Source organism: Rhipicephalus microplus, chromosome X (genome assembly GCF_043290135.1).
Source record: "Rhipicephalus microplus isolate Deutch F79 chromosome X, USDA_Rmic, whole genome shotgun sequence".
Classification (NCBI taxonomy): Eukaryota; Metazoa; Arthropoda; class Arachnida; order Ixodida; family Ixodidae; genus Rhipicephalus; species Rhipicephalus microplus.
The window spans coordinates 4844738-4862366 of record NC_134710.1 but is presented as its reverse complement, the minus strand read 5'-3'; the positions used below and the strand labels follow the sequence as shown (position 1 = coordinate 4862366).

The following is a 17629-nucleotide window of genomic DNA, read 5'->3' as shown; positions in this document are numbered from 1 at the left end:
TAAAAGTCTAGGAATTTGTCTATGAGCTGCTTCTTTGTGCTTAGGCAGCAGTGTAGATTCACCAAACTTCATTTCAGCACCAATATGCTTTGTTCTTCAGGGCATTAAAAATATGAAACACTGTTAATGAAGCGATAGACACCTACTGTGGCTTAGGTGCTGGCTCCCTTCTGGTGTTGCACTGTTTTCTTCACGACATTTTTTATTGTTCATTTCCCCACCTGTACGTCAACCTTGTCGTACATTGTCTCTTTCTCGACTTATCTCTCTGCTTCACTATGTCTCGTGCATTTATGCCACAAAATTGGTTTCCCCATCATGTGAGCAGCATGTTAAGTTAGTATACTCCAACGAAGCAAAGCCTAGTTTATGCTTAAAAAGTCTCCGCAGCTAATCTGAACATTTTTTGTGTGTAGTGAACTACTTCTTGTGGAATAAAGGCTTCACTATCACAAGCACTATGTTCATTATAATATAAACTTATTAGAACTAGTCAGAATGTTGAAATGCAGAGCACCCACAAAAATATTCTTTGGATATCTTCTTTAGTCCTTCGAAAACCCAAGACACTGCCTTGAATTCCCTTGACTTTTGTTTTTTGAAACCTGTATAAACAGTCTCTACGTCATATTTCTCTATACTACATCTTAATTGCTCAATGTATTGGCACACCACTTTCAAGTACAGTAAAGTCTTAGTTATAATCAGAAGATACAAGCCTCATGATTGAATGTTTCGGCTAGTTAGAGTTCTCAGGAAACCACGAAGTGGACCACCACTATAATCAGTTCAAGCAGCTGAGAACCGTCCGGTATTGCCTAATGGTCCCAGCAGCATCCCAGGGTGAAACCAGTAGCCTGCTTGAACCAGTACAGAAAACCAGCAAGCATCCTGCTGGTACCAGTAGAGCCAGCAGACAGGGTACTGGTCCCAGTAAAGAACCAGTAGGCACCCCACTGGAACCAGCAGAAAACCAGTAGGCACACTGCTGGAACCAGTACAACCAGCAGGTAGCTTGCTGGGACCATCAGCAAACCAGTAAGAACCAGTAGGCACTTTGCTGGAACCAGCAGAAAACCAGTAGGCACCCTGCTGGAACCAGTACAACCAGCAAGAAACCAGCAGATTAACTGCTGGTTCCATCAAAAACCAACAACTCCCAACAGAAAACCAGCAGGAAATTTTCACCTGGGTCACCTTGAACTCCCTGATTTGGTGTACTCCCGTGAGCTCCTGAAGCAAGCTTACCTATTCCCCGTTGCTTTATTTCTCATCTTGCTTGAACTTCTGATCTCATGCACAAGACCGCATTGCCGAACGTCACACCAGGAAGCATGACCCCTTTCCATATTCCTTTCACAACATCATACCTATTGTAATTACACAGTGCGATGGCATTTTATCTTTAGGCGAGCTTGTTGCTTTCTATGTTTACGGGCTTAGCGCGCGAGGTTTGTTGATGTTGCTGGCGGACGGTGCGGTGCGTACATTATCTGCCGACGAGATGTGTAGCCCTGCATGCCGTTCCGTCACTTGACGTCCGTGATCGTTTTTACTTCCGTCTACCACTTCTAGAGCTTCCAAAGACGGCACCAGATGCGTTTTCTTGTCATCATGTATCAGTGTTCAGCAAATTGGCATGAACAAAATCATTTCGCTTATCGTCGTGTCACACGGGCAAATTTTATCGCGGTCAGACTTGAACTGTATTGTGTGTTCATTCATGGTCACCACTAATCGCGTTCTGTGCACTGTGATCTAGCTCCCGGATAGCGATTTAAGTGACTGCTGCGCCACAGTCGATCCGGATTAGTTTGAACGAAGTAGCAGCAATGATTCTATATCGTGATCAAGAAATCCGGTCCAGGTCGACCCTGATCGTTATCAGAAGTACACGTGTTACTGCAGCTATCTTGCCCGTGCCTGTGATTTTAATGGGAAAAATGTAGGGCGCGTTAACAGAAGTGCCGATGCTTCTATTAAAAAAAAGAAACAAAAGCTCAGCAGGTCCTTAGATGCCAGCTGGTAACCTAAAATAATTGCAACTGCTGGTTACAAGAATGCAGTGACAAAAATACATCTTCATGGAGAAGAAATATTGTTTTTAGTAGCAAGGCTGCTTTCGTTCATGTTGAAGACGTATGTTTGTCAGTGGTGGGAATGCATAATGTACGCGGCATTCGACCCCCAACAGCCCACTGTGCAACTGCGCCACCACTAATTCCTCAGCGTGTTCACCTGTAAACACACATCCCGGAGTCCAGAACGCAAGCTTGCATCGTTCAGATCCGCTACTTATTTCAAGTGTATACCCACATGCAAAGAGTTCGCCTACGCGATCGACTTCAGAAATTGCGAGGCCCTTCAAATAAAGCAAGGAAGCAACTAGCAATTGGTGGTCGTAAAAGCCGGAACAGACGGAGAGCGACAGCGTGACAGGAGTACACGATTATTCACACCTCGCCATCATACTTCGCGGACAACACATTTTCCTGGGATAAACAACTTAACACGTGTTCCTAAATAGTAATCATTACAGAGCAAGCGAGGCGAAAACTTCCCCAGATCTAAATCACCCGAATAGATTCTGTGAAAAAACAAACGCTTGTTTCGTGTTACAGAGGTAAAAAAAAAAGAGTACCACTCTGCACAATATTTTTACTTGTCGCCGCTAAAATAAAGGTTAAAATGGAAACGTAATTTCATTTTTTAAGCTGCTTCAAAGGCACAGATCACTAATTAGTCAATTTGGCTGGATATGTAAATTCTTGAACATGTCTTGGAGAAACCACGGAGGCTCATGAAGAAGAGATCAACGTCTGTTTTCACTTGTGGACAGTTGCCTTCTAGTCAATCTGCTAGTAGTCGATTTTGTTACTGTGAATTTTAGGGGATGGCTTTAAGCTCTCCCATAGTTGAGTACCTGGTACTCTAAATCGTTACCCACTTTTTCTACCCCCCCCCCCCCCAACCCTCCCATAGTAGAGTACCTAGTACTCTAAATTGTTACCCACTTTATCTAAACACACATACAGCTGCCGTACCTGCCGTTTGCCCAAGGGACGTCTCTATGCTCTCCCATAGTAGAGTATCTCGAACTCTAAATCGTTAACAACTTTTTCTAAACACACCAAGCCTTCCTCGGGACGGCTCTTGTATAGTTTAGTACCTGGTGCTCCCAATCGCTGCACACCCTTACTAAACACACAAATAAGAGGTCAAGACCTGTGTATGGACGCTCGCCCTCCTCGACGGAGGCCCACGTCGTGCAGGTCTCCGCACGCAGTGTACTTGCCTTTCGAGGACCTGCTGGACACCCTTACTAAACACACAAATTAGAGGTCAAGGCCTGTGGATGGGCGCTCGCCCGCCTCGACGGGAGCCCACGTCGTCGTGCAGCGGCCGTATAACGTACTTCTATTCCCTATTCTGTTTTCCATGTGATGTCACGCTTGACGATACTTAAAGCGCGAGAACAGAACGACGACACAGAGACAAGAAGGACACGAGTGCTAACTTCCAACTGAGTTTATTGCGCAAAGGGCGAAAATATATAGAGGAGACAGTAAACCATCTGACAAAAACCATGTGACACAAAGAGCAATACATGAGTAAGGGGAAAAAACAAAATGCACAGAAATAGGCAAAGAAAAGTCTATAAGGAAACGAAACAGAAAAGTAAAAGTAATATAACTACTTGAGCGCACCGAAACTATCGGAGGTACCTTCCTTCTCAGACAGAGACACGGAGGGCTTGCTCATGCATGACACCTGTTCGCGTGCCATCTGCGTTGCCTCGGCGATGACTATGGTGCGCTCATCCTAGTGCTTGTACAGCGTCACTGGGCTAATGTCCTTGAAAAGGGGCACACAGTTGCACTCAGTGCAGTGCTGAGCAAGAAAACCATCTTTCTCGTTTTTAACCTTGTTAGCGTGGTCTCTCAGTCGATCGTTCAGACACCCTCCGGTCGTTCCGACATAACAAGCACCGCATGAAAGGGGGGTCCTATAGACAACTTCCGGGGAGCATGCGGCATACCTGTTTCTATGCTGAACTCTACATTCCGTTGATGACTTCGTTTTCAGGGGGTTTGTAAATTTGGTGAGGTTGATTAATTTGAACGGTGCAGATAACAGGACACGAACTCCCACTCGTTTTCTGATTTTATTGAGCCTGTGTAATATCTGGCGTTTGTATGGAACCCCAGCTATCCTTTCACCCTCTGTATGCGTGTTGCTCAGATCCTGTCGCTGCCCCTGCTCTGCCCTATTAGTCCGTAGGATAGTCTCAGCAACGGAAGCGATAAATGCCTCAGGAAAACCAGAAGCCTTAAGCCAGGAAACTTGAGCTTTGAAGCCCGCAGAGATGTTGTGAACGCCCGACCTATTTAAGGCATTCTCAAGACAGGCTCGTGCTATGCCTCGTTTAACTATAGCTTGTTGTGAGTGGAAGAAAAAGGAAGTAAAGGTTCCTGCGCACATGGTTCATTACACCAACATGTGTGCTGTGGGCTAAAAACAGTCTTAAATCCAAAAAGCTTAACTTGTCATTCTCGGACATTTCATGTGTCAACACGGCTTTAAATAATCTTCAAACCCGCCTATCGTTTGAGCTGCAATTGAGTGAGACATAGAAGGGTTACAATTTAGAATAACCAAGAAATCATCCACGTATCTGAATACTTTGACATGCGTGCCCTCTAACTTTTTCTGCAGTTTATTGCCCATTTTTGCCAATAGTATAGACAACTGAGTAGAGGTGCTATGCATGAGCCAATTGAAACATCTTTTTTTCTGCAGATAGATGGAATCATTCAATTGAACGAAAGTAGAGGTAAGGTACAGCAAAAGAAGGTCAAGAAAATCTCGCGCACTGATGCCAGTTTTTAATTGAAAGTTCAATAAATTAATATTTAATTGGAAGTTCAATGTGTGTAGCTGGTGAAAACTCCGACAAAATCGTGGCCATGGCCTAGGTCGCCCCCAAGGAGGACCGGAGACCCTGTGTCGTCACTGCTTCATGTGATTGCTGGATGCCCAGTTGAACCTGGTGGTTGGAGCTAGCGCGGCCGTCCACCGCACTGGTAGGTGTTCTGTGCTGCGACTGCGAAAGGTAAATGGTAAGAAACAGTAGGTGCCTGCGATGTGTGTTGGTGGTGAAAACTCAGACAAAATCGTGGCCATGGCCTATGCCGCCCCAAAGAAGGACCGGAGACCCTGTGTCGTCACTGCTTCATGTGATTGCTGGATGCCCAGTTGAACCTGAAGGTTGGAGCGAGTGCGGCCGTCCACCGCACCGCAGGTTCATCTGTCTGTGCGCCATGAAGTTTCTCAGGATGAAGTGCGGATTATTGTTGTTGGATGTGCTGCATTTTCGAGATTGCAATACCAAGCGTGGTGTAGTAAAAGGGGAAAGTGCCCTTGGTGTTGAGTTTTACTTGTCGCGAAGGGCGAAGTCGACGATGAAATAAATGCTTTTGCACAATTCACGTGTGACTGATCGGACGCACATGCATGAAACTCCAGTGCGTCTGCGAAGTGTTTTTACGACGAATGGGAACAACTTTATTGTAGTGTTCAAACGAAGCCTGTGATCTACAAAGGCCAAAGCTACTACATTACCGGCTGTTTTGTTAAGTGCGAACACATACAGCCGTTCTCATCCGTTGCTACGTAAATGCTCCCGTGCAGGCCGTGCATGTTATTCAGCAAGGCAGACAAGCTGTTTTGTAGTTAGATGGGCTAACGCCGTCGGTACTTCCTCTTGGGCATCGTTTATCAAGTGCTGATCGCCTATATTGTTGCGGTGGCACGTCAGTATTTTGAAACGGCCTGCCCGTTAACTCGTCAGGTGATGGCACACTGAGCGATATAAAAAAGTTCCCTTGTACTATGTTGCGGTGCACCTTTCGATTGCGCCTTTCAAATTCATTTTTTAAAAGTATATACTTTCGAAATTGAAACATCATAGACTATTTACAACACTTTTCATTGATCTTTAATAGCTTATGAGTTTTTCCTACCCCACAACACTTGTTGGTCAGCTATGAGCCTATGACTATGAGTACAGTGTCAAGGCTATGAAAACGGTTCTTGGAAAAAAAAATGTTTTTTAAGTTCGTGGCATTGCCTAGTTATATATTATAAGTATTGGGTAAAATTTTAAATAAAAAGTTCCTCCCCTGACCGGTATTCTCTTTCTTTTTTGCAAAACATTTGTGTCAAATTGTTGAATGAGAATGGATTAGTGCGTTGATTTTTTAGCATGTGAAACAAACATATCTAATCGGGTACTTTTATTTGGTTAAAAAAATGAATGTCAATTTTGGACGACTGATGTACTTATAGCATTTGCCAAGCTTTGAGTACTCTTCCAGTGCCCTTATTTTTTTATATTTCCTTAGAGGCTCACGGGACGGCGTTCAGCTTTCCCATAGTAGAGTACCTGGTACTCTAAATCATTAGCCACCATATCGTAATGGTTTGTGGAATAATCTTTGTGGAATAGCGAGCGCATAGAAGGGTGACTTACAGCCTCACTCCCCAAAAGGAGTATTCCAATTGCAATTCAACATTAGCCGAAGAAACAACGATAACAACACACTTGTTACCGCACATGTGCACTAGTGTCAAGTAGGCCCGCATGGCCTAGCATGGGGTTTCAACTAAAGCACAATCGTGTGCGTACGTACAGGAACGTCACAAAGTTGCCGTCGTGCCAGCGGTAGCCAAGATGTAGCCTGTAAAGGGCTCGAAGGTCGATGGCAGGTTCTTTTTAGGCACGTGTTTTTAGGGTAATTTGATATGTGGGGTTTAACGTCCCAAAACCACTATATGATTATAGTGGTTTTGAATAGCCGTCGTTTGAATAGCCGATTATCGCCAGTGAGGGGACGCGTTAATAGAGATAGAACGATGGTTTATTTACATTATGAGAACGATGCAACTGCACAGAGATTCAGCACAGATTCAGCTGAGATTCCACTCAATGCAGAACAAAAATTCCGTGCTCACTTACTAAAAGTCTCCAGCTTTTATAGCCCGCCGTCTCATTACACGTAGGTACGAAGAAGGCAATGACCACTCTTGCCATAATCAGGTGACGAAGTCTGAGCGGTCCACCCACCGGAAAGGGTGCAGAAATTAGGTTACTCGACGTGAGAAGAAGAATGTGGGTGCAAATGTCAATGGTTATAACGAGCGCACCGTACGAAGAAGCACCCGGCCCACGCCTTCAAGACATCGCAGGGCGAGGAGGTAGGGCCCGGTGGAGGGAAAAGTTGTGCTCGGTAGAGGTTCTTGAGCGGGAAAACTAAAGAGAAAAGCGCGGAACTGTTACTCTCTTCCCCGACACGGCTCCACACGAGTGATGGGAATGCGGAGTCATGAAGGAGGAGGAAGGAATGGGAGAAGGATAGATGCATTCAACTCTGTTCGGCACTGGCAATTAATATTGCAAATGTAGCACTGGATTTTGGCCTCATGTGTGCACCTAAATCGTACACGCGCTATCCTCTCTTCTGTCTCATCAGTGAGGATGCGGCAGTCAGTATCGTCATCATCTTCAGCTTGTGTAACGAGTTCATAAAAATTTACCTAGTAAAATACATTTTGTGGCAGGCAATCTGCAAGGCATTGAGATTTTAGTTCATTGCAGGAATAATTCAGAATTGTTGCATGACACCTTTAAATAAACAAAAGATGCATATATGAGCGGCTTCAGACGTACTCCGAAATTTGTGCTATGCCTCAAATTGAAAATGATTATAAAGGAAATATTAACTAAGGCTGGGTGTAGATTACCATTCAGAATTCAATAACCATTCATATTTTAGAAATTTAGTGAGAAAATTCATAGCTCATGGTTTTCATATCGAGTAAGCACGAAAGTAACTATTGAAGAACGGCCTGCTATACACACAGTTTACAAGAAATAAATCTTTGAAACCTATGTCGTGCCAGAACTAAGAGCAAGGTGGTTCGAGGAAACTGGCTATGACCCGACATGATAGCGCATGTTCGAACGTCTTACATGGGCTGCTTGTTGGCAAAATAGGGTGCTAATTAGGTAAGTGCCGGCAGTGATCTGCACATAGAGGCGAAACCTGCTGCATCTTTTTCGAAAATTTCATTATTTATGTCAAGCATGCGTGTACTCTTCGTTGTTGTGTTCTCTCAGGGAGAAACTATATGGCATGCACTTTGAATTCATACATTACCCCTGCGATTTGGAGATGTCATCACAAAGGACAGGAATGTGCAATGTAGTTGAAAAAGTTGCTGGGCACAAACTTTCTTCACAATTTGAACACGCTTGTACTACAAAAGTTTGCATGTGACTTCAGTCAAATAGTTTCTAACTGTTGTGGTTAATGACAGATAAAAGTAATACTGAGATAGTTGTGCTTGGACAACAGTCTTGCTTGACTGACTGTATTAAAATGCAGTAATTTAGTACCTGCATATAGAACTGACCATTTAGTTAATTTTTTTTTAATTTGTGGTCCTATTTGTTTCAGTTTACTTTCAAAATATTTTATACAGAGTGGTTAAGTTTTAAGTCCATACTGTGGGCAAATTTTATCAGCAGGACCGCATGCTGTACAATCACGGCTACTTCGCGTAGAAGGCATGCTGTCCCACTATTCTGGCATGTCTTGGCTGGGCTTCTCGACCTCGACGCCTGTACATGTCAAACAGTTTGGCAAGTGTAACTACTTACTCTCATATAACTGTATATTTTGTTAAACCATAATAAATAATGGGTAGTAAGGACCAGTTACAGAACCCTTTTTTTATGAACTGCTCATTGATCAGGAACCTAACAATTCCGTACAAAACGACGACAGCAAACACTTCTCCACACATTGAGCGATTAAGTTGTACTAATAAAAACATTAACATAATCAGACCTCCTTTTTTATAGAATGCATAAAAGTGAATAGAATGCATAAAAATCTGACTAGTCTGTGCCTAGTCAGATTGACAGCGATAGCTCAACTATCATTGAAAGCCAGAGTCATTACAAATACCAAGTGGATTCCCGAAAAGTGTTAGGTGCTTGATATAAATTGGGGATGTCTTCAGAAAAGCAAAAAGCCTACTTTTATGTTTAGCAGAAGTCCAAGTGAACAAGCATGCATATGTTCATGAACTGGTTCGCTCTGACATATGGTGCAAGAGCTCTAGTTTAAAAGCTTCAGGCGGCTGTTATGCTGCTCCAAAGAGATTTTAGTTGCTCCGGAAATGGCTTTGATGAGTCATGTCACTGTGCCTGTTGAGTCTTTAAAAGAACGAGTTTGAAGGGGATGCTAAAAGTTTTTTTGAAGGGGTGAGCAGCAGAGAGCATTACTTTATTAAACTCTCCAATTTTATTAGGTTAGCACTGAGGCTTGCAGGTATGTTAAATGAGCATGGTCACTTGAGTAACACCTCAGAGGTCAATGATTATTCGGTGGACAGCAAGGTATGTATGAGACAGAATTATGCAAATTGCAGAAATAGAAGTAATAAAGTTGTCGAGAAGACTTTGTTACCAGTACATTTACAGGCTTCATGCAGAATTTGGTTTCTAGCAGGGTGAATTTACTTTTGCTGATGCTTCTGATGGCAGTATTGCAGTTCATAAGCGCTGGTTTTATGCCCTGCATGTGATGATCTTGTTTTTTAAAGGTTCATGCACTGATTAAAAAGTATAGCAACAAGAAACTTACATGCTTTCTTAAGGCTTAATCAGGCTTACCATAGAGGCACTTGGTGACATATTAGTGAATAGTACGTGCAAGGTCTGTGTACACAACATCATAGTAATCTTGCAATGTTGTAGCTTTATTTGTGTAATAATTGAAGCTTCTTTTCCTGTTAGACATTTCTGCCAAGCAAACAAGTTTCAACAGCAGGATTGGCCCTTGGGTAAAGCAGGTAAAAAGAGTGAGCGTATTCACAACCGCTTCAAGAACACTCATTGAAATACTTATCGGGCAAAACTTCCAGTGCACCAAGAAGGGCAAGAAAGGACAGTGCAGGTTAACATTTCAGGAGGGTATCTTCTGTACATCATCCTTCTCTAGCCACAAGCTTGTATGGCCAATGTTTAGCAGACTCCTACTAACATATACTAGGTATAAGTGTTGTTTCTTTATTGCAAGATGACATGCCATATAGCTTTTGAGAGTTTCCTCACCACAAGTGTTTACATTAGCCTAAAAATATTCTTTCCAGGGTGTCCTTTTTTTGTCCTAAACAGTTGTCTCAAGCAACAATATGCACATTGTAACAGTCTAGCTGATGCCCACAGAAATGGCTCCAGCCAGCACGATGTATACTCCACTCAAAATGTAAGACACTGTAAAATCATAGTCTGGTGTGCGTGCGTAGGACCTTGAACATGTAAGCAGTGACCATTTCTCTTGTGTTCTCTGCACTGGCTCATGGTTGTCACACACCTGTTCAAGATTGTGCCAGAGAAGTTGTTTCTGCCAATACTGTTTAAGAGGTAAGACTGTGTACACCCACAGGAACACCATGGTGGAGCAAGCAGAGGTTCATATCAAATGTAGTGATAAAGTGGCAACACCATGTTGATATGAGTTTTCTTCCATTAATTTATTGCATTAATTTATTGAGGCAGACATTGCGCCATTAGGCCTAGCTGCGATCTCTTTTCGTTATTGTCTACATAGTTTTTCCGTTGTTCACAGCACAGCAAGAAAAATTTATTTGCGGGAGCACCATATTTTAAGCTTGCATGACTTCAATGAAGCACTGTGCAAAAAGATATATTCAAAGTATCAGCACTTTGTGTCGTATAAATGGTGAACGCATTGTCACATTGAGTCGGTGATCCTGCAGGAGCTCTAGCATATACTCTAAAGTAATTTTGCATCAACAATGCCACGTACAATAGTTTACCACTAGTTCTTAATGGGCGAGAGGGAGTATAGCTTCAAGGAGGTAATTAAGCTAAGGGGGAAAATTCTAGATGCCTAAGCACCACAGGAAAAATGAAAAAGCACAGAAAAGAGCGTCACTCGTAGCTGAACTGCAGAAAATATTTACACCGCACCACACCACACATTCGCATCGTCTAGAATTTTCCATAGTAATGTTATACCTACCCGCCCAGCAACAAGCACTTCAAGGTAATAAAGTGCAGAATGACACTCGCATAAGACAAAAGAAACACGGGATGCGAGTTAACTGCCATCTATCTTTATTTGTGCAGGTTGTTTACTAACCTGGAAAATTCGGGGAATTCGGTCCGTGCTGGAGAAGTGGGGGAACCTTGGTAAAACCTGGCCAATTAATGGAAACTGACGGCAGTCCACAAAAATAGGCGTTACTCTTGATCAATAATAAAAAACTCACTCCTTCGACTGCAACTACAGTGAAGAGATAGAAGAAGCCTGAAAGAAAGGCAGTGCATAGCTGTTTCTTTCTAGTGTACAAACAAAAGGATACACCGACCAAAATAACACAAAGTTTATTAACGTTTGGGCACCTCATATTGTTCTGAATAACAGCCATGAGAAAGGTACATCGTATTTAAGTATGACTAGGTGCGTTGTAAGCACCAAAAGTACATAGTCAGCGTGCCATAAATCTTATTGAGGATATCTGCAGCTGTGTGCATGTGCAGGGATTCCAGGTGCCAGCTTAATGCAAGCTAGTTTTCTTCGACCAGAAAACGATTGCTTGACCAGCCAATTCGAAAGCCTGCATATTCCACGTGTTCGGCGAGGGCATTCGAGGACGTCCATGATTTGGTGACATCATATTCGCATTGTTTAACTCTTTCGTTGAAATCATAGGTCTAATAGATTAACGGGTTGTCACAATGATGGCAGACTTCAGTGTGAACAAGACTAGGAAAATTTCTACTCGGCAGCTTGTTATTCCCATTTACTAAAACATTCCTTAGCTTCCATGTTGGTACATGCAGTATTTTGATGTATGTTAATTCCTTCTACATATCACATAGCATATCTGACTTTCCAAGCACAGCATTTCTCACATTGGTAAATTTGTGCATATTTGTCGTGGCTACAATTTCGGCTTGGCTTGAAAGCCTTTTATTGAGTGCTTAGGTTAAAACTGCCATCACGAGAGGTGTGCTGGGCTATGTCTTGCCTTTTATATTATTACTGCAATTATTATTATTGGCGATGCAGCTGCAAACGTCCTCAGCTATACACTTATTCCAGATGTTTCGAAGGTAGCACACTTTCTTCTCATTTCATTTTCTTGAGATGGTGTTGTTAAACCCATAATTATTTTTAGCATTATGTCCACAGAAGAGCATGTAAACAAAGGTAGCACGAAGGTAACCAAAACATGCAACTTAGTTTTACAAAAAAAAGTCTCATGGCTTTTTCAGCTTGCCTTTGTTGTGCATATCATGGTCACTCCTCACAATGGTGTTCATGCTGTCTGAGACGCATCTGGACCGCAGCCAATCAATTTATGTGAGTGGATATGCGTCTTCACTTTCACATGTAAAGTCTGGTGTTCCCTAGGGATCAGTCCTGGGACCAGTTTTGTTTCTCATTTACATCAAGGATATTGGACATGGTTTATCATCTACTATCAGATTATGTACATACAACTACATCATTTACAGATAAAATTGACAGCACCCAAGCTAATGAGTCATTACAGTTGGACATTATTAAACGCGCACTTTGGTGTCACCAGTGACAAATGCAAATTAACACTTCCAAAATAAACGCCGTGACATTTACAAGAGCACATAAAACAAAAATGAGTCAATATGAAATTCAAGCTGTCCCCCATTGAACAAGTATTCCTGTTTAAATATCTTGGAATTCATTTATCTTCTGACCTATCTCAGAATGAGCCCATTGATATCATAACTAATAAGGTGTCAAAAGCACTTGGATTTATTAAAAGAAACCTTTACTTGGTGAACTATATGCGTGTCATCCTTGCGCAGGGGCCATGCTAATCTTCTCTGTATCGTTCCAATTTTAGTATATGTACTTTGGAAGTACGTTGGTGAACTATATCACTAAAATGCTAGCCTACACTACACTTGTCCGCCCCGCCGCGGTTCTCTAGTGGCTAAGGTACTCAGCTGCTGACCCGCAGGTCGTGGGATCGAATCCCGGCTGCGGCGGCTGCATTTCCGATGGAGCGGAAAATGTAGTAGGCCCGTGTGCTCAGATTTGGGTGCACGTAAAGAACCCCAGGTGGTTGAAATTTCCGGAGCCCTCCACTACAGCGTCTCTCGTAATCAAATAGTGGTTTCGGGACGTCAAACCCCACATATCAATCAATCACTACACTTGTCCATTCAAAGATAGCATATGCATCCATCATCTGGAACCCACATCTATTATATCTCATTGATTAACTTATAAAGTGATGCAGCAGGATTTATCACTAAGTAGTATTCTCGCAACTGCTGCATTACAGATATTACACACTGACTTTCATTACCCCTTCTTGAAGAACGCAGACTTTCATCACTGTTATTGCATTTTCATACATTTTATCTTAATAGATCCTTCCTTTGTCAAGCTTGCACAAACACACCTCATAATATTTCGAAACGCATTGATCACTAATGAAAGATACAGCCTTTTTTTGCACGCACAGTTATGTATCAACACTGACTCAGTGCACGGACGTCGACTACCTTTGCGCTGAATGTTTTGTTAGTTTTGTGTGTGGTGCAGTGAGCACTTCCTCTATTTTGGTGTTGTGTGGCTGTCTGTGAGATTGCGATATTATTCCCTGCGAATGTGGTGATGCGTGAGCGCTAGCTGTTTCGGGCAAGCAGTAGTGCTGAATTACCTCAACCTGCGTTCATGTGATTATGCACGAGTGATGGTTGTGTGTGTGTTGTGTAGCGGTTTGTACGTTTGTAAAATTGCAGTGCATGATGATACGAAAGTGTTGTCTGATTTGTGCAGACGTTAGTACTCAATAAGAAGGTGCGAACTGACTCGCTTTACTGATCGCCGTCACAGGGGTACTTACTTGCTGCATGTGGTCACCTTTAAGTGCGACAAGGGCCGATTGCGGTCAGTTAACAAATGGACTGACGGCTGCATCATACTTGATCCGGATTAGTTTTGACCGTGTAGCGGTGAGTAATACTGGTTTCACTCGAGATTGCAAGCAAGTTTGTTACTGCAGCGCAGCACTGTACAGCCTAATCCAGATCAAGTTTGGCTGAGATGCCTTGACCGCGATCGCTAGTGCCTGTGTGACACAGTATAATTATCGTATTGTTTGCACAACTGGCACAGTTAGTCCAAGTAGCATAGTGAAAAAACAAACTGTGACTGCGATATCACCAGTTGGAGCTCACACGCGAGCCGTTCAGTTCATTACACATTTGTGGTCTCTACCTCATTGGCTGCTGGTTGCATCAGTTCATGACAGTGCAAGATAAGCAGTCCACTACACATAGAAAGTCACTGTGTAAAAATTATACAGCAAAGGTGCATCATACCTAGGTTAGCCTCTAGAATGATGGGACATTTGCAATTAGCACATGTTCATGATCGGTCCTGCAAACTAGCTTATTCCTCACGCTGTTGGCAAATTTGGTTGCTGGGGTTCTGCTTATATGAGCCACAGTGGGCCACAGCATTATACGTATATTGTATAACTGATGTGTCAAATGGTTACCTGTAAGTTTTTATCTATATAGGGAGCGAGTGCTATGTCTTCAACGCAACTTTCTCATGCTCTTTTTTGCTTAACACCTAGATCTAAAGCTTGCCCTACTAACACCTAGATCTAAAGTTCGCCCTACTGTGAAGGTGTAGTTTGATGTGTTTATGGCACAATAATGTTTCGAACACCGTGGCACTTTCCACAGTGCACTGTCCAGCATATTTCAATCAGTGCATCTCCTTTTCATGAACTAGTAGTAATTAATCTGGAGCGAGAAATCTTATAGCCTTTTGGTTTCGCCCATTTTATAATGCAAAGTATTCAATAAAAGATCAAATAAATTAATGAAAGGATCGGGGAAGTGGAGGACTTTGACACTTCGATGTCCCACTACAATATTGCAATTTTCTGGTGCACCTGAAAGACCATTGCTTGGCATATTTAGCCCATAATCAATCATATCGTTACATCGATTGCCTTTGTAACGGCTGGTCCATTATATTGTAATGATTGTAACGGCTGGTCCATTAGTTTTTAAACATCACGCGAATGATACCATATGACTAACAATTACAGCAGAGCATTAGAGTACTTGTCCAAAATATGCTGTTTATGGCTGTGGTGCTCCAAGCAAGTTATTTTCAGTTATTAAGTCTTGGGTGCACCTTATTACAGCATTATTGGGAGTCTGTTATCGTGTGCATATCTTTTGTTCTAGCATAAGTTTATGAGTTGCAGGCCCATCTAGAGAAGAGCAGTAGGAACCTATGTTGCTAGCCATCAAGAGCATAATGAAAGAATTTGACGTACCTCTCCCACAGCCATGCATTGCAACTTGAAAATATGTGCACCTCCAACAAAACGGAAGCTTGTCTGGTTAGAGTTCGTTGATGAGGTAAAAGTACTTGAAATCTTAAGATGCTCTAACATCTCCCGAGGAGACGTTGATGGCCAGAAACAAAATGTTTTCTTAGCAGAAAAACCAGGGCAAGGCTTCTCTTGATTGGGATGAAAAAAAGTTCATTGCTAGTCTTTGGCAGTAAAGTTCCAACACACAGGAAAGTCAACTGTTTTTCTAGGTCTTGAGCATTTTTTCTGACCTCGGCCAGTGTTATTGTAAGCGCTGTTTTTACACTTTATATAGCTTCTTTTCTATCTGTTCATAAGAAACTTCTAATAGTAATACCCGAGCGTGTTATATGTCTAAATTCAAATAATTTTAAAATCAACACCTTTGCAACTTGTTCAGATTTTCTTTGACGTGTCAGAATGGTGTCATAACAGATAACTTCGCAGCAATGAATGGGATATCTCTCGTCTGACTGAATAGTTGCCATTTCAATTGCCATTATCGAACAAATTTATCAAAAAACAAAGATTAAAAAACAAAGATTATCAGACACATTACAAATGATATAATGACAAAAGCCCTAACTAAGTAAACACCATAGTTGTTTAATTCAACTGTTGCATCTCATGAAGGGGATAACATATCATTCAGTAAAAGCATTGCTGGTGATCTCCATAGTGATAGAACAAATTTGATTGTAGTGATTAGTACGGAGGTTCTACTTCGTTGTGTGTACATATAGCAGCATCATATTTATCCTTTTCTTTATGCCTGTGCATTTCATTAATGACACTTGAAAAACTCAGAAGTAGTGCTTGTCCTTTTCATATTTCCCTCCGACTTGCATTGTGCCCTATGCTGGGTGCCAAAATAGATTAACAGGTCACACCTCCGATTCACCACAAGGACGCTTCTTTTAAAATCATTGTTGAAGATAGTAACATGAATCAGTTCTATACGTACTGTAAAGCATATGAGCAATACTGGTTCTTTAAACGGGACGCTATACTATCGGTTACATTTACATGCCTTTTTCGTCTACATCCGTGCTTCTTAAAAAAGACATGAGAGTCAATGCGAATTTTTTTATTTATTTATAAAGTAGGACATAAAAAAAGTCTGCACCTCTCTTCTGCCACATGGACAGAGGGAAGTGGAACAGCGCAGTGCTGCACGAGATCACAGGATTGATTCCCAGCCACAGCACTCACGTTATAGTGGGTGTGATATGTACTAGTGCAATGCACTTCAATAGAGAAGGAAAAATGAAGAGGAAAGACTGGGGAGTTAACCAAGCTTTGACTCAGTTGGCTACGATACACTTGGGGTGGGGAAAGGAAGTATGATAGAAAAGAAAGAGATAGGGGAAAAAAGAAGAGTAAGAAAGAGTTGCATTGATAGTCAACTAATTTGGGTTTCAATTTGAGGTCAAAATAATTTGGCATTCACTTGCTACAGTGCATCTCATCATCAGGTTATATTTTTGCAACACGAAACTGTAGAACTTAACTTTAATTCTCCTCTACACTAGCATAAGTGCTCAGTGCTCTCATAGGCGCACAGTGCTTGCGAAACCCTGCTCCCAGGTTTGCTCGTTTGGATGTCTGGTTCATCACATATTTTATGGCATTATTTAGCAGTGTGGTTTTAGGCCCTTCCTGATTGCTCTGTCCTTCTCCCCTTTCTTCCTTTTTTTTTCAAAACTTTAAAATCCAGTAGACAGGTATACCGGTAAACATTTACAGCCAAGTAGTTTACACTGCATGAGAAGACGCTTGAAACGGTTTGTAATGTGTTGAATTTGGCCCATATTCACGCATCTTGCAAATCAACAACACAATTCCTTCATCTCCCTTATGGAAACTTATGTGCAGCAGTCATGCAGCTTTACTGTAAGAGAAATAAATGTTCAAGACAAATAGAAATGTTGAATGAAAGTTACTGGCCGGAGAATGCAAAGTTTCCATTCCTTGAAAAAGTTGCTTGACATTTACAGCTCACCTCAAGGATCAATACCGATTCTGTGTAATTGGAGGCAACTGCAGGTTAAAAAAAAAACGTGAATCATAAATCCAATCGAGGGAACAATTTAACATTAATATCACTAGGCACTTTTACTAAATATCCTAATGA

General features: G+C 42.0%; 1 non-coding gene across 1 annotated transcript; it reads right to left on the bottom strand.

Annotated features, from left to right (window-relative positions):
* Positions 1-12907: 12907 nt before the first annotated feature.
* Positions 12908-13010, bottom strand: LOC119177435 (U6 spliceosomal RNA). The gene has a single exon (XR_005110612.1). It is a non-coding gene; the product is annotated as a U6 spliceosomal RNA (small nuclear RNA).
* Positions 13011-17629: the final 4619 nt, after the last annotated feature.